This window comes from Cryptomeria japonica, chromosome 7, assembly GCF_030272615.1.
Source record: "Cryptomeria japonica chromosome 7, Sugi_1.0, whole genome shotgun sequence".
Lineage (NCBI taxonomy): Eukaryota > Viridiplantae > Streptophyta > Pinopsida > Cupressales > Cupressaceae > Cryptomeria > Cryptomeria japonica.
In genome coordinates, this window is record NC_081411.1 from 267562592 (window position 1) to 267577918 (window position 15327).

The 15327-nt window shown below is 33.9% G+C and overlaps 1 long non-coding RNA gene across 1 annotated transcript; it reads right to left on the reverse strand.

The window, feature by feature from the left end:
• Window positions 1–1088: 1088 nt before the first annotated feature.
• Window positions 1089–6920, reverse strand: LOC131033966 (uncharacterized). The gene is made up of 2 exons (XR_009103723.2): window positions 6787–6920; window positions 1089–5359 (listed from the first exon to the last, which is right to left on the reverse strand). It is a non-coding gene; the product is annotated as an uncharacterized LOC131033966 (long non-coding RNA).
• Window positions 6921–15327: the final 8407 nt, after the last annotated feature.

The following is a 15327-nucleotide window of genomic DNA, read 5'->3' on the forward strand; positions in this document are numbered from 1 at the left end:
GTCCAAATCCCTCAATTCTTCTAAAAGTTGGTGTTCTTGAAAGTCTCAAGCTGTTGAAACCCTCGTACAAATTGTTAATTTGAAAATAGAAGCATAAGAATTAATCCAAACGGTAAGAAAAATGCAGTTTTATCTATTTTAGAGTTACCATTTGGCTTTAAAATCATAAAATATCCTTGAAGGTCTAATTTCTCATTGTGAACTTGACCCCCTTTTAAAAAACAACTTAAGTTACTAAGATGGGAGGCACTTTTCACTATTTCTCTTATGTTCCTTTGTTACTATTCACATAAGACCAACTTTAATATTTCAATTTTAATCATGGTTTCACCCCAAAACTCCAAGTTGAAAGGCTCCCCTCGGTTGGGTCCCCTAAACCACCTTGCTGACCTACAAAACCCCGATGATAGGCCAATCCCTGCTCAACTACCTATCACCTAGGAAAGGGACATTACAATCAATCAATTCGATTCATTCACTCATAAAATTTAATTAACTAAAAATCACAAAATTAAACAATTCTCAACTCATCCATGCTTTCTAGTTCTCCACATTAACTTCACAATCAATGTGAATTAACTCATCATCCATGATTAAATCTGAACCGCTCATTCCTCTTTCCAAAAATATATAAATGGTGTTCAAAACCATTCATTTTCATCAACCATCTTCGATGCAATATACTCGTCAATTTAATAATCTCATGAACACTACAGTTAACGTTATGCTCACAAAACAAGGGCAAACACATCAACTTTATTGAGAGCATATACATTCAATTCTCGATCAGACGTCTGCATGTATTAGAATAATTTAAATTTTTTTTAAAATAATGCTTATATTTATTATAATTTTGCATGCTTACAAAATCAATGCAATAACATAATACTTTTCAATTTTCCAGTGGTCAGTTTTCTCACTTCCATTTTTTTCAAATGGTTGGTCCAAAACCGATCAAGAAAAAACTTTAATTGACACTTACGATAAAATCTATAACTACTGTGAAAAAAGCATTCCCCTAGTTGTATGTTGGTAAATACATCTAAATATCTCTTAAACATTCAATAAGGCCCACAAGAATACTCATGTAATAGCAGCATTTGTGCTAAATGAAATTTTCATTTTTTATACTGAATCAAAGAAAGAATACAAACAATAATAGCTACAGAAAGTAGCTGAAAGAGAATACAACACAAATTAAAATGTTTTACAATAAAGCATCAAATGGCAGCAGATACAACCAACAGCTGAAAGAGAATTACATCCCAAACTAATAAAAATTACAAAGGGCCAACATATAGCATTGTACAGAAGAAACATGACTTTCAGTCTGTGTTTCACAGCATCACGCTGAAATTTACTTTTTTGAGCACACTTTCTGGCATAATCAAAATCTCATGTTTCTCAGCTGAACCACCATGGAATGCCTCCCAGCAATAGCTTGATTAGTTGCAAAAGTCCCTTCGTGGCTTATAATAAATTGTCAATACATTTATTGTAAATGGATGATCCATCAATTACTCTCAAACAGAATCAGAATGTTGTGTATCAACAAACATAAAAACTTGACAGAATCCAAGGCAAGCCAAGTGAGATGAGCAGATTGAGTGCCAAGAGACCCAGACAGTGTGGGAAGAGAAATTTGGGTAACTAAGCATAACCTAGATGAAGAGGCTTCAAAAATTGAGGCCTACACAACTTAAGTGGAACACTTGGCAGATCCCTTGAGGCCTACACAAATTAAGTGGAACACTTGGCTGATCCCTTGATAATTACGTTTCCTTCCAGAAAACAGATTTGTTTGTATGCAGTATTTCAACATTTGTTCCCACGATAGATTTGAAGATAATTATAAATATTCAATTTCTTCAATAATTTTATATTCTAACTTGACTAACCAAAAGCACAGGATTTTATCTGCAATCTTACTTTATGAGAACGGCAGGTCTCTCCGAATACATCCATGACTGAACTCTAAAACAGTACAACTAATATGGTTAAACCTAACATCGGTTGGGATGATAATGACTGCTACAAGTACACATTCAAACTAACCTTATACAGCTGGAAAACTTCAAATACACTTAACCCTGATCTACTGATACCTTGAAGCACTAACTAAATATTTAATATATAAAATCAGAAATGTCAGTCCAGTAGAGGAAATGAAGCAGGATAAATGAACCACCCACGACAATTGCAATATTGTGTATTCATCCCATTTGCAAATGATTATAAGCAACGTTTCTCTATGTTACTTTGGATAGAGATTCAAAGACAGGGGGGCATGGTTTCAGCGACTTGGAGGGGGGATGTCCACTTCTGAAAACGAGGACATCCCCTCCAAGTCCCGAGAGACATCCCTGGACCCCAGGGAGGCATCCCCATGGAACACTGTTGATAACTCAACTGGAGTGCATCTTATATGGATCTCTAGTATGCCCTGCCTATCAAAGAGTTTATTCTTGGCACCATCTATTAATTGGCTTACCAAATAGACCTTACCCGATGTATCACAGGTCAGGAACAACACAAGTGGACAAACATAATAGAGGTAATAGTCAAAACAGAAACAGTAGATGTTTAAAAAACAAGTTCAAAAAAGGCTCCTTTTATTATCAAGCTCCTCTTTCCAAGGTAAAAATAAATATTATTCAAAAATTGTTGCATTGAAATGTAACTGGCAGAAATAAACTCCGAAATCTCCTCCATCATAGAGTCTGATATACCAGTAAGATTACTTTTGCATCATTATTGACCTCAACTAACAACTTGAAGAGGAGGTGTATCTTGATGCACATTAGATAGTCTCGCACAGTTAATTATAAATTGAAACCCAAATGAAAACAATAAATACACCAGCTCAATCAAGCATTGACACCAACCTAAATACAGCTGGAAAGTTGGACAACTTACAACCGGATTTGCATATAAATACTAGTTTTGCATTCCCATCACAAATTATGAGCACAAACCTTAAGACAAAACAGCCAAAACCATGTGCCTTGAGCTTGCAATTGCTTTGTTTTAGTCCAATAACTAAATATGACTTTAAAATTAGATCAAGCTGTCAGCTATTTCTGCAACCTGAAAATTTATTTTCAAATAGCATTTGTATCAAAATATAATTAATGGTTAGTACCACATATCCGACAAAAGAAATTGATAAAATGTAAAATATTATATTATATTGATATAAATGGTGCAGGTACTGCAGTCAGATGCCTCAAGGACAGATATCAGCTACTCTATAATTTCCGCATATATATTAAAATAACGTTGACCTATGAGAACTCTTGATTTTTGAGTTTGTTGTGCCTTCCTCTGGATCCACTGGTTATCCAAATCACTAGATATGCCTTTATGCTTATTCACAGTAGTTGTAAACTATATGTAAAATTTCCTTATATGTAGAGCAACATACATTTTGCTACTTCAAATACCCTGACTGAATGAATGAAATGTCCTTCCTCATATGGTCAGGGCAGAGATAAAATATTTGTGTTGCGACAAAAAATCAATTCCATTCCTTTCATGGCCAGGGCAGAGACAAAATACTTATATTTTTACAGAAAATTAATTTAAGTATGTGCCACTGGCACTCCATGAGCAGGAAGGACAGAGTTACTTGCATCAATGCTGCTTTGGGCTGTCCAAGCTGGATTAGCAGAGGTGGTTTTATATTTGTAGAATCTTGCACACCATGCTCTAGTAGCAGTTGAATTTTTGCATGAGTAACCTGCCTTTTTGTATATGGTGCAAGCTCAGCCTGTTGCTGTATCATATCTGCAAGATGGCAAACCTTCTCTTTCCATTTTCTGAAAGAAGACCACTATTTGTCACCTCTAGTTTTTGCTTGTGCTACTCAATAATAGTGGCCATCTGATAAATACAAGTGTTCATGATGTCAATGTACTCCAGTTGCTTTTGAAACCCAGGAAGGAGCCTCACCAAACAAACAGCCAGATAGGGGTTGTTACCCCTTCTCCAAGTTTTCATTTCTCTAGAGAGATGCATCCATTTCAATAATGATAGCGATGAATGTAGATGCAGTGCTTGGATTTTCAACAGGTTTGTTAAGGAAGGCCTAATTTCCTGAGTTTCTATTGGAAGAACTTGATTCGTGTCCCTCCTGGAGCTGGAATTCCATGGAAGAAACTGGAAGACTTAAGTTCGAGTATCAGGAAACAGCCCACTTGTTCAAGAAGCTCTGGCCCTAGCATTCATCTGATAAATTTCAGAAACTGGATACACTTGGGAAATTGGTTGAGGACTAGTATAAATAGGGGGCAACTGATTTCTTAATCTAGTATGAACAATGTGTATGTTTGCCATCACCTGAGCCAAAGTTTAGATACTTTGGATGATACATACCATAATGAGGAAAAAAACTGCTCTGCATCTCAACCGCAGTCACAGGTTCAGGGATGACCTCTTCGTTATAAATTTGAATGGGTTGCAGCATTGCACATCTAAGTTGCCAATTCATCCCCTGCATTTCCCAGATATAGGTCAGGTTCAAACCTGGTCTGAGTTTTGGGCCAATTTGAGCAGGGTTTCTACCGGGCACTTTTACTGGCCTGTGGGTTCAAAAGTAGTCCAGAATTTGTGCCAATTTGAATGGAGATCCTGCCAGGGCACTTTTGTGGGCTGTGGATTCATCCTGAACAAACCCAGGCAATCGAGTGACATTTCTAGAGGAATCCAACTTTATCTCTATCAAATAACACTTCAGCAAGTTCCTGTCCTCGAGTGAGTCCCACCAGAAAAAGCTTCCATCATTTAAAAAGCTACAGATAATTCTGCTACAATCAAAAAAGTTAACATTTCCATTCTGAAACATTTGCTACCAAGTTTTCACAAGAAAGAATAGCCATCATTTAATGATTCCTCAGCATCTCATTCTCACCAGCGGAAAAACCACCATCATCTCCCAGCAGAAGTTTCTTATTCATGTAGAGGAAAAGACAAAGGAAATCGAAAGCAAAAGAATGAACAGTAATGGCACCCATGTTAAAGGATAAGAAAAAAAGCCATTGGAAAGGCGATGAAACTAATATTTTTAAATGAGTTATTGGAATTTTTAATTTTAAATAATATGTTAACCATTTATAGTGGAACTTATAAACTCTTAGTTTATTTAATCTTTCAAGCAGAAATTTGACCCTCATAAATGGCAGCGATTTCTTATCTAGTGATCACTAAAATTTTATCATTTTGGCGAAAAAATAACTGTGCTTTATCATCTCTGCTCAAGGAAAAAAGTACATAAGTGCAAACTTGTCAAATATCACAAGGAAATGGCTCAGATAAAACCTGACAGCCTGCACATTGCAATTGCATAATACTGCCATGAAACCTAAGCAAAGGCAAAGGTATAAAGTGGGTCAAAATCCTTACTAAATGGTCAGTAATATTTTCACAAGCAAAGGCAAAGGTGTAAAATGTGTTGAAATCTTTACTACCTAGTAACTAATGTTTCAAAAGCAAAGAAAAAGACCAGAAACGTTCTCTAGTGAGCCATTTCGTTGGTATACTAAATTCACAATTTGCTAATCCACAGTCGAAATAAATGCTAAGTTTAGTTAATTCCTGTTTTTCGGCTACAAATTTGTATATATTTATGATTTTTATATGTTTTTTATATGGACCATGCCAATCCCAAAAACAAATTTGCCAAATCTGCATACCAAACCCAAACTGGCAACTTAGTTGCAGGGTTTTCTAGCTGTTCCTTTTCCCATTCTGCATACAGAGGTCTAGGATAAACTTTGTTTGTTCTAAATCTTATCTACTTGACCTGGATTATATTGAATATATGGCCCCAACTTCCACACGTGAACAAGCAGTTACTAGTTCTGAAGATGGATGTTAATTTCTTTCAAATTTGAATAAGTTACTAGTTCTGACGATGGATGTTAATTTCTTTCTGATTTGAATAAAATTTTGCAATTCTGGAACACATTTTTTATGATTGACTTATGAGATGAAAAAGTCTACAATGCCCACTTTCATTTTAATTTTACAAGATATTGCACCGGTATGCAATAGGGTTTAGGGTTTAGGGTTTGGGGCTGTTCAGCACTAAGCTTCAATGAAATCTGAAGTTGGGGGGCAAGATTTGACTGAATAATTTGCTCGGGAACTTCAGAAATCAAAGCCTCAAATCAATATTCAAACTTCAGATTGCGAAGGAGACGTGCATGAAGAAGTTAATTTTGAGTATTTTCATTTACTTGCATTTTAAAAATTCAAATATTAGTTTTTATATATTATATTCCGTGAAGCATTGCCTAAAACAGAGAAATGCTAAACTAGACGTCTCGTGGAAAGGGCATCACAGAAGTTATGCTGCCGAGAATTTTATTAAAACATCATTGCAGTGAAATGGTACTGTCCTATTTTGGACTCTGTTAGGATTTTTCCAAATGAGAAGAGAACATGCCAGCGGTATATTCGAAACAAATTATGAGCACACAGTAAAATCCATCTGGTAAGCAAACTCGATAAGGAACTGCAAGACGCCCGGTGCTTCCCTAAAACCCTTAAACCCAAAATCCAAACAAACAAAAACGCTAAAGAGCGATGATCCCTTGCTCTAAAACCTCGATTTTTAGGTTTTCGTGGTTGTTTGTACTACAACTCGCCAACTAGTCTCTTTGGAAACGTTATTTTCTTTAAACTGACAGAATTTCAGGGGTTACATTTTTTATAAGAAATAAATCTATACAAAAGCATCATTAAAAATACAGCTGAATAACAGGAATGGTAGCGCTTTTTACGTACCTCAGCAAAATAATGTTGAATCTCCTACAGCGCCGTCAGATCTTCAAACATTTGAAAATATAAGTAAAAAGATGGTAAGGGTGAGAATTTACTTAGGTTATGAATTTGAGTTTTTATTTAGGTTATGAATTTCCTTCAAACATGCTGAAATTAGTTAGCCCGGACAGAATATATATAGTAAATATTAAGGGCACAAAAAATTATGCTTATTTTATGCAGCCTTCTTAAATGACATTTTTAAATGAATTTTTTAATAATATTTTTTACATATAAAATTTAGAAGCAAAATTTGAGGCAAATAAAAGGAAAGTAAAAAAACTTGGTGAAGCCATGTGTCATTTTTTTTTAATAAGCAGGTGTTGCTTATTTCCAGCCCCTCCTTTTTTTTCCAACTTATTTTTTATTATCAAACACCAGCTGCTCCACAAAATTAGGAAAAGATTCCAAATTTTCCTAGACTTAAGCAGCCGCATGGGGACATGGGGTAAGGGACTCACTCAAGACCGTTGTTCTTATGTATGGATGAAAAAGGGCATAATCTTAACAGTAGTTTGTTTCAAGCTCTTTAATTATTATATATTTTTAATATATTTTATTTAAATTTAATATAAAAAAATTATTTTATTTTTGATCGGTAAATTTTAGTTTTATGGTATATTAGCTCAAAAATCCATTCCCTCATATCTAAGGTATTCATTACAAACCAATGTATAAGTTGCATAAATTGTTTTGTGTCTTCTAGCTTATTTTTAATGTCCCTTTGTCAAACCATTCCAACATTCTTGGAAATTTTCAAGAATCTTCTACAGCTCCAGCTTTATTAGAAAATAATTTTGACATTGGTAGTGAATTTAGAGATCAAGATCAACCTGATGGTACTTTGGATACAATTGCAATATTTAGAGAGCTCTCCACACTTCTTGAAGAAGTTTGCTATTTTTGAAAAGCACCAATTCTCATAATGTTCAATATCATGAGAGCTCACAAATATTTTGGTGTGGTTAGAATTCATAATTAGTTCATTTTATTGTTTTTTTGTAATTTTGATGGTTAAGCCAAAAATAATTAAATGATTAAAAATTTAATATTTTGTAAAATAAAAAATTAGAAGACAAGTTATATTTAAATATTTAAAAAGAGAATCATTACAAAAAAAAAGTGACTTATTGTTGGACCGAAAATAAATCTAAATTAAAAGGTCACTTTAGGAGAAAAATTAAAAAATAACTTATGTTTATTTATTTATATTAAAGGATGACCAACATCATAAAGTGTTTCTAAAAGAGGACCAAAAGTCATAATATTAGGCATGGTGTGCAAAGTGGTGATTTAAAGGGTTCTTTTTAAAAGAATATTAAAAGTGACTTAGAAAATAAGGATTAAAAGTAATATCAAATTAAAAGAGTTTGAAACGTCACTTTCTTTTTATTATTAAGAGGAAAAGTGAAATAAAAGAGAAATTATATTAGTTGTCCTAGCAATACCTATAAAAAGGAGTTTTTTGTTAGTGGGAAAGGGGGACTTTCCTATCTGATTAGCCCCTGCGTACTATGAATAGGGCATGTCATCTAACTTGTTTATAATTATGTATTTTACATGTTCATATGTTAAGTTTACTTAGAGAGCTAGAAATCTTTCTAAAAGTTCTGCTTATAATGTAATCTTGTCCTATCTTATCTTGGCATTTATTTTTTGTGCCTCATTGCATAGGATTAAGACACTTGTCATAATAAGCCCCCACGGGTTAGAGTAGTTGGTCTTAAGTCTCGGGTTTGCTCCCTCGGGTATTGGGTTCGACTCTCTCTCCCGTAGTTATTCTGCCACGGACACTTGGGGGCGATGATGATGGCACCGTGGCCGCAGGGATTAGTCTCGCCCCTAGCTCGCCCCTTGCCTAAACCAGAGTAAGGTTGGGGCGTTGGGCTAGGGCCGCGGGGATACCCTGACGACAACAAAAAAAAAGACACTTGTCATAATATTTTCTAGTCATGTCTCTCACTCTTACATTTATAAATAAGACACCATATAATCGAGCAACATTTTAGCTCTTGTTGATTTCTTATGGAATTCATCTTTTAACTTTCTAGGTGATCCTAAAGGATTAAGTCTAGTGGTGACTCTAATATGGTGTCTGAGTTCCAAATCTACAAGCCCCTTCTTAGATCTAAGAGATAATCAAGTAAGAACTTTTGCAAGGTTCACTTTGGAACAAAATTGATCTCATTATTAAGTCTACAAGGCCAAAAAAACTTCATTTTCATATATGGTAATTTATATTTTGGAGATAAAAAATCAAAATTTTTAGTGTTTGACAAAGATCATTAAATAATGTTTGTATGTCTATAAAAAATGTGTACAATCAGATGGATCCATAGAATGTAAACATGGTCATATGATTCACAAGTGTCAATAGTCATGTCAATAGAAACTTCAACATATTCCTTTATATATTCTACAAAATCAAAATATGACAAAGAATATTCTCCTCTCTACATAGTTTGTGTATGATTTGGCATTGTTGCCCTACTTTCATCCCTTAGGTCTAAATAGTCATTTAAAGGGGTGTTAAGGCATGGTTACTTAAAGTCATATTTCATAAAAGAAAATATTTGGGATTCTTAGGCACCAAAGTCAAAAAAGGGAAAAAGAATTTCATTTTGCATATTGAGTCTCCTTTGAGGAAATGTTAGAGCACATGGTTAAGGAAGGTGAGTTCTTTTTTGTGTTGACATGAAGGTGCTTCAATGTTTGGTGTGGAAGATATTTTGGCTACCTTGTATGGAGTTGAAGCACCACGTTGTAGGAGAGTTGAAAGAGTCTTCCTCATAATTGGAACTGGGAGAACATGCAACTACTAATAAGAGGGCACATTGTAGGTATTATGGAATGTTGATGGCGCATTGTTGGGAGATTGGAGAAGGATTTAGACAATTTCTTTGCACTTTTCTTCCAGGTATGCCTTCAAATATACCTTATATTGTTGAAGATTCGGATATGCTAAAGCATTCAAGAGTTCACATGTGAAAATTCTAATATAGAGTTTTATTTAAATTCTCTAAGATTAGTGAAGTCCTTGACTAGCATGGTAAAGGTTAAAAAACCCTCTTAGGTTGTCAAAACATTGTCATATAAGAGCTTATATCAAATGTCTTGGGTCATCCTTCAATCCTGACATTATCTAAATCCTAAGTCCATTTTTGAATTGTCTTATTGAATTTTATGTACAATTTGTTACCTCACCCATGAACCCTTGTGAAAATTGTGAAGTTAACATATGTGTGGTGAAGTTAACCATCCAGTAGAAATAGATTCACCAAGAGGGGAATAAAATCATGAAATCTATATCTATATGGTGATAATGTTTCAAATATGGTCAAATTGGTGAAGGGGTTTTCAATGCCCAAAAGCACTAGAGGACAATGGCAATGACTAGGTCATCCATGAAGAAAAATTATCAATGCACCAATGTTTTGCACGATGGTTTAAATTTACATAATTTTGAGAAGGAAAATTCTATTTTTTCACAACTAACAAATGGCTAGATTCATTACATAGCTTACAAGTTGCATAAATGAAAATGTTTTCTATTCAAAGGTACCAAGACAAGACATGTAGTTGAGGATTTGTGTGTGAAATCATAGAAAATACATACCAATCATTGAATTTGTCCAAAATAAATGGACTTTTAAAGGTTAAATGTTGAACTTTATTCATAAATAAGGTTCTCTTATAGTAGTACAAGTTTAAAACTACTTTGAAATTGCTTGAAAACTAAAGTGTTGCATGTAGTTTCAACCTTCAAGATTGATGTTTCTAAGTTCCAAGACAATATATTTACTAGAAATAACTTTTACAAGTTACAATACTTAGTAGAAAAATGAAAGAATTTATTAACTCTTACCCTAGGAATCCTCTTTCTGGCATGTCTAATGAACATGAATGAGAATAAAGGCATGTGCTTCTAGAATAAATGTCCTTAACTATCCTCGATAATTAGTCAAATCTCTTTAGGTGTTAAGTTCTTATTTCCTATAACTTTGTCTCCACTAGAACATCTAACAAAATCTTCAACCAAGACATAGGGGTAACTTTGGTTGACCTCCTCATTAAGCTCAACATTTGTCTCTATTTTTGTGAATTGGTGGGTGATGGAAGCATGTCATTATAACTTCTTTTAATGATCATGAATCTTCAAAAATTGATCTTGCATCTTTATAGAAGTGCATTTTCTAATTTCTTGCAATTTCCTTGACTCTTTGAGGGCATGGGAGAATGTAGTCTCTTCAAGTATAGGCTCCAAAGTGCACTATCACTAACCTATTTATGGCTTTTTTACTTTAATGACTGCTCAAATTCATAAGTACTCGATAAATTATGTCATGTTGAAAGATATTTAAAGAGATGGGCATTAGGTCCTACATATTCATTTACACTTTGGTTATCTTCCTAAAATTCATCCAGATCATATGTTGACCTTCTTGAATCTCCTAAAGTCTATACCACATATATCTCCTCCACATAAAATTGGAAATCCTTGATCTTATTGGTCTCTACAATGTGATTGTGGAGACAAAAATGCAACAATATAACCATCTATTGTTGTTTTAGATGTTAGAACACACCAATATAATGAAAGGGGGGTGAATCAAAATATCATCACAAAATTAACTTTATCAACTTTAAATCCAATCCTTACTCTATTAGGAGCATTAACAAAAGTATCAATAGGTGCAAACAATGAAAGTAGATACATAATGACCATAGCACCATATTTATGTGGAAACCCTAGGAGGGAAAACCATGGTAAGCAAGTTGCTTTGGTCTAATCCAACCTCACAATGAAAATAAATTATCACAATCAATTATGGAGGCATCAACCTTCAAGAGACTACTATTCCCTTACCAATACATCAATTTGGGAACCAACCCTAATGGACTATAATTCCCTTTATCCAATCAATACAATATTAAATGAGCACCAACCCTATAAAAATAATGAGATGACAACCTTTTACAAAATTAACTTTATCAACTTCGAGTCCAATCCTCTCTGTATTAGGAGCATTAGCAAAAGTATCAATAAGTGCAAACAATCAAAGTAGATACATAATGACCATAGCACCATATTTATGTGGAAACCTTGGGAGTAAAAACCATGGTAAGCAAGTTGCTTGGGTCTAATACAACCTCACAATGAAAATAAATTATTGCAATCAAGTATGGAAGCATCAACCTTCAAGATACTACAATCCCCTTACCAATACATCAATTTGGGAACCAACCCTAAAGGACTGCAATCCCCTTTATCTAATCCTTTTACAAATCATAAGACACTAACCTCATAGCTGAATATCAAACATACCTCTATCTTAAAAAAAAAAAAATCAAAATGGACCTTGTAATTCTACTTTGTCAATTACCAGCCTCTAATCCATACACTATTTTTGCACCAACCACTTCACCTTGCATTAAATGATAGAGCATGATCAACACATAGTATCTCTTTATGTTACCGGTAAACTCTTTGTTATGCCCACAACATCTCTTATAGTCACCTTCCACAAAGAAATTATCTCTTTCATTTCTATATACATATGTGAAATTGACATTGTTCATATGTCATCCAGGAATTTTCCAACCCAATAAAATGGATCAAGCGTGTCAGCATGTACCACATTTTATTCTACCAATATACAATCAACACCACACTAGTTAGATTTGAATGAACCTGAGCTACTTGTTTACCTATTTTAGACCTCAGTCATAGATTTCCTCTTTTCGTGTCACAATGAATGAATAAGATATATTTTCTTTGAGCACTAAATAGTTTTCCATCTAGGCCCTCCACAAACATATGGCACACTTGTGTAGCATCACAACAAGAAGACTTGGTCCCATAAATAATCTTCTAAAATTATGATGATTGTTGTTCCATTGTCCAAGATCTAATGCGTTGCCTTCCTGCAATTTTGCAGCCAAGAAGAAGAGATCTCATAGAATCATTATGAGTGCAAGGGATTCATTCAATCACCTTGTTGCAAATGTGATGTTAATGGCATCGTTATTGTTGTCATTGATATCAACATACTGTATTATTGTTGGTTTTCTAAGTTGGTGATCTGGAATATGTTTCCTGGACTGTTTGGTTCTCTGGATAATATTTAATGTTGACTGGTGATTGATAGTGTTGTTCGTGATCTGAATTTCTTTATATTTGTGGATATGGTTTTGATTGCTTGGATTCTTGTTTATCTTGTCTTCATTCTTATTTTTGACAAGATGAGCAGTGTTATTTTGGGTCTAGCCAAATTGGAATTAGAGATTGCATAATAACATTTATGTAGTGTGTAAGTGTTTTTTTGGTTCCGATATTTGTGATGGAGGTGTAGTGTGTTGATCTAATCATTGAAGTGCATTGTGGTGTGGTCAACTTCTCATTCCTTTCCACCACAGGAACATTTAGTGCATACCTATTTCCAATTGTGTTTGGCTGACTTGGAAGGTTATGTAATTAAGAGGACATTATAAGTAAAGGATGATCAAAATGAATATTGATGATGAAAATTGTGCAAGATTAAAAATAAAAATATAGGTAATGTTGATATGAGAAGTTGTGTGAAGGTGTGTAAAGTTGGTTTCATGAGGTGTTGTTGTTAGGCACCGAAGGTAGTTCCAGTCTTGCAAATAATGGGAGTTGTATTTGTGGTGGATTTACTTTTCTTTCTTCTTCTTCTAATAGCGAGCCTTTCTGGACAGTGAGCCCTCCTACGATGAGCATTATGGCAATGATCGTCCTTTAATAAAAATTACCTTAATTGGGTCACCCTAACAGGTGTTATATATTGAGAATAACAGTCTTCGTGGTTTTTCCCTTCTAGGATTTTCCATGGCATATCTGGTGTTCATTGTGTATGTGTGTGCTTTCAAGTTCACATCTATTCCAATTAAATAATTATTAAGTTGATTATTCTGAATGTGTGGAAGAATTAAAGGTTTAATTGATAATTGCTTCACCCCCCTCTCAGTTATCTGGATATTTTAACACACCCACAACCTAGCTAACATTCACTCATTTCTTAATTTCATAGCCAAAGGTAGAGGACCCAGCTACCATCTTGAAATGATTTTGTAGCATTGTAAATTGTACATCTTTATTAGTGTGTTCAATTTCACACTTTCCTAGCACTCATTTTAGTATTTCTCATTCCTTTATGCATTATAGGACCTCTATTGTAATTAACTGATATTTAATTCAATATTATGAGTCTTATTGGACACATTATTACATCATCACATTTTTCTTTGGGCCCTTAATTCTAGATGTGCCCTTTATCTTTTTATCTTTATTTATCTTTATTCCTACCCTAATTTCAACTTCCAAAACACATTTCACATATCTATACATCATGTTTTGAGCCACTGAAATAGTATGTGCATTATAACCCCATTATCTTGCATCACTAAAAGTTTGGGATAAAGTTGTCAAGACCAAGATAGACACACCCCCTTAGTCCAACACTTTTTGCCAAGAATTTTGGGAGGATAATAAGGTGGTCCTACTGAATCCAAATCTATCTTTGTGCACAAATACACCAAATATAAGTCAGCCTAAAGGTGATTTTAATTATGAAATCACTATATAAGGTATCCTCCTCAATTAATTTTCAACATATCATCTCAAGGCTAACATTATCATCCAATTCAAGTGAAAATCTTCTTCCTCAAGAGAAGATTTGATTCAAGGATTAAAAAAAATACATCAAGGCATCTTCACGTTATATTTTATCTTTGATTTCATGATGTATTTTATGTATTTATCATGTTGTTACATCAACACATGATGATTTCATGTATTTATCTATGATTTTGTGCTCTAAGTCTATCTTTCACTTGTTTGTTGATTGACTATGAGTGAATTATAATTGTAAGAAAATTATAAATCTTAAATTAGTTGTTTATTGACAACTAATTAAGATTTATTCATGTCACGACCCTAATTATTATTATTTTTTATCATTCAATAATTTGGTTTTTTATTTGATTAAAGATATAAATTATGGGCAAGACAATGTTTATAAATATGGATATATTTCATGCTTTAAATCTATCTTTCACTTATTTGTTGATTAACTTTAACTGAAGTATAGTTGTAAGAAAATTACAAATCTTAAATTAGCTGGTATAATCATCTACATTCAAGAATTTTAATTTCATATCTAGCCTTGACCTTAAAAGGCAAGATTTTCCAATTCAATTCAAATTCAATTTCTATTTCAATTAGGGTTAATTTGAAACCCAAGGTTTGATCTAGGAAAACTGTATCCACAACACCCTTTCTTTCCTCTTATGTACATCTATAGGTATTAAGTGGAGCCAAGAAGCCCAAGATAACATCGAGAAGATGATACATGCCTATTCCCAAAATTTGGAACTGATTTCTTGGGACCGGGGTAGTTGGGGCACTCTTATTCATAACCAAGGTGCTCCAAGCTCCCCTGTCCTTAGTGTTTTTCACCAAATTTGATAGGCAAATTCTAGCTA